Source organism: Pristiophorus japonicus, unplaced genomic scaffold (assembly GCF_044704955.1).
Source record: "Pristiophorus japonicus isolate sPriJap1 unplaced genomic scaffold, sPriJap1.hap1 HAP1_SCAFFOLD_66, whole genome shotgun sequence".
NCBI lineage: Eukaryota > Metazoa > Chordata > Chondrichthyes > Pristiophoridae > Pristiophorus > Pristiophorus japonicus.
The window spans coordinates 2,478,889-2,481,963 of record NW_027254572.1 but is presented as its reverse complement, the minus strand read 5'-3'; the positions used below and the strand labels follow the sequence as shown (position 1 = coordinate 2,481,963).

At 46.8% G+C, this 3,075-nt stretch overlaps 1 pseudogene; it reads left to right on the top strand.

Moving 5' to 3' along the window:
* Positions 1-202: 202 nt before the first annotated feature.
* Positions 203-2,628, top strand: LOC139255889 (zinc finger protein 256-like; annotated as a pseudogene).
* The last annotated feature ends 447 nt before the right edge of the window (positions 2,629-3,075 follow it).

Genomic DNA, 3,075 nt, shown 5'->3' with positions numbered 1-3,075 from the left:
CCGTATTGCTTCCAGTTTGGTTAACCCAATCTATGTGCATATTAAAGTCACCCATTATAACTGCTGCACCTTTATTGCACGCACCCCTAATTTCATGTTTGATGCCCTCCCCAACATCACTACTACTGTTTGGAGGTCTGTACACAACTCCCACTAACGTTTATTGCCCTTTGGTATTCTGCCCATGGAAGCAGAAGGCACCGTTCACAGTGGGGAGAAACGGTACACGTGCTCTGTGTGTGGACAAGGCTTCAGCCGATCGTCCAAACTGGAGAGACACAAGTGCAGTCACACTGGGGAGAAACCGTGTAAATGTGGGGATTGTGGGAAACTTTTCAACTACCCATCCCAGCTGGAAACACATCGGCGAGTTCACACTGGGGAGAGTCCATTCACCTGCTCCGAGTGTGGGAAGGGATTCACTCAATTATCCAACATGCTGACACACCAGCGAGTTCACACTGGGGAGAGGTCATTCACCTGCTCCGACTGTGGGAAGGGATTCACTCACTTATCCAACCTGCTGATACACCAGCGAGTTCACACTGGGGAGAGGCCGTTCACCTGCTCCGACTGTGGGAAGGGATTCCCTCAATTATCCCACCTTCTGACACACCAGCGAGTTCACACTGGGGAGAGACCGTTCACCTGCTCCGACTGGGAAGGGATTCACTACATCATCCAACCGGCTGACACACCAGGGAGTTCATAATGAGGACAGACCTTGTAAATGTTCTGAATGTGAGAAGAGTTTTAAAAACAAAGAGCAACTGATGACACGCCAGCGAGTTCACACTGGGGAGAGGCCGTTCACCTGCTCCGACTGTGGGAAGGGATTCCTTCTATCATCCCACTTGCTGACACACCAGCGAGTTCACACTGGGGAGAGGCCGTTCACCTGCTCCGACTGTGGGAAGGGATTCCTTCTATCATCCCACCTGCTGAAACACCAGCGAGTTCACACTGGGGGGAGACCGTTCACCTGCTCTGACTGTGGGAAGAGATTCACTGCATCATCCCACCTGCTGAGACACCAGCGAGTTCATAATGAGTAGAGACCTTGTAAATGTTCTGACTGTGAGAAGAGTTTTAAAAGCAAAGAGCAACTGATGAGACACCAGCGAGTTCACACCGGGGAGAGGCCGTTCAGCTGCTCTGAATGCGGGAAGGGATACATTACCTCAACCAACCTGCTAACACACCAGCTAGTTCACAGTGGGGAGAGGCCATTCACCTGCTCTGAGTGTGACGAGGGATTCTCTCTGTCAGGCAACCTGCTGAGACATCAGCGAGTTCACAAGTGACCGCAGGGGTTGGATTCTGCTATTATTCACATCCCGGACTGAATCGTGTTCATTCTGACAGTTGGGGTTTATAAATCCTGTAACGCTGATGTTAATAACTCCTGAAATCGACTGGAGTTTAATATTTGGGATATAGACACATACATTAGTTTTGCTTTCAACACATTGCTGTGGATTTTTGTCTTTCTCACCTGAGTGTTTAGCATCACCTGACTGGAGCTGAGAAAGGACATTCTGTGGGGAGGATCTTACAGGGGGATCAGAATTTCAGCCTGGACACTGACCTTCAGGGCCACACTTAGATCTCATTCTTCTGAACTCCAATATGTTTAATCCAACCTCCTCAACCTACTCAACCATAAGTCAAACCCCTCAACTCGGGAATCAACTCTGGAATCTGCAGCAGACATGAGCAAGGACCTGAGGCTTATTAAAAGACACATATTTAATTACAGACAAGGTTACGCTGGGAGAAATGTTCAGTTAGAACATAAGAAAAAGGAGCCGGAGTAGGCCATTTGGCCCCTCGGGCCTGCTCCACCATTCAATAAGATCATGTCTCATCTGATCATGGACTCCGTTCCACTTCCCTGCCCACTCCCCATAATCCTTTACTCACTTATCGCTCAAAATCTGTCTATTTCCACCTTAAATATATTCAAAGACCCAGCCTCCACAGCTCTCCTTGGCAGAGAATTCCAGAGATTAATAACCCTCAGAGAAGAAATTTCTCTTCTCAGTTTTAATTGGGTGGCCCCTTATTCTAAGACGATGTCCCCAAGTTTTAGTTTCCCGTTTAACTGGAAATATCCTTTCTACATCCACCTATCAAGCCCCCTCATTATCTTATATTTTAATAAGATCACATCTCATTCTTCTGAACTCCAATGTGTTTCGGCCCAACCTACTCAAGCTATCTTCATAAGTCAACCCCCTAATCTCCGGAATCAACCGAGTGAACCTTCTCTGAACTACCACCAATGCAGATATATCCTTCCTTAAATACGGAGACGAAAATACAGAGTCCATTACAGGCAAAATGCCAATCAAATCAGCAGCACACTGGCACCTTAACAGTGTCTCATTGGCCTACAGGCATTTCTTAAATAGATTTGCTGAGTGGATATGAACTTAAACCAGGTTTGCAGGCGTGATGCTCTATTCACATATTGAAGGTAGAAGAGATGCTGTGAGACACATGCTAAGTCCAGTAGCTGAAAGTGATTAACAGACTGGGTTTTGTGTTTAGTGATTCCAGGCGTGTTACCAATACCAGCAAAATCGAAGCCCATGGAATAACGGGGACAGTGGGAGCATGGATTGAATGTGGCTAAGTGACACAAACAGAGTAGTGGTGAATGGTTGTTTTTCAGACTGGAGGAAGTGGTGTTCCCCAGGGGTCGGTATTGGGGCCACTGCTTTTTTTGATCTATATTAATGACCTAGACTTGGGTGTACAGGGCACAATTTCCAAATCTACAGCTCACACAAAACTTGGAAGTACAGTGAACAGTGAGGAGGTAGTGATAGACTTCAGAAAGACACAGACAGGCTGGTGGAATGGGCAAACGTGGCAGATCAAACTTAACGTGGAAAAGTTCAAAAATGATACATTTTGGTAGGAAGAAAGAGGAGAGGAAATATAAACTAAAGGGTACAATTGTAAAGGGGGGCGTGAACAGAGAGACCCAGGAGTATGTATGCACCAATCACTGAAGGTGGCAGCACAGGTTGAGAAAGTGGTTACAACGACTTACGGGATCCTAGGCTT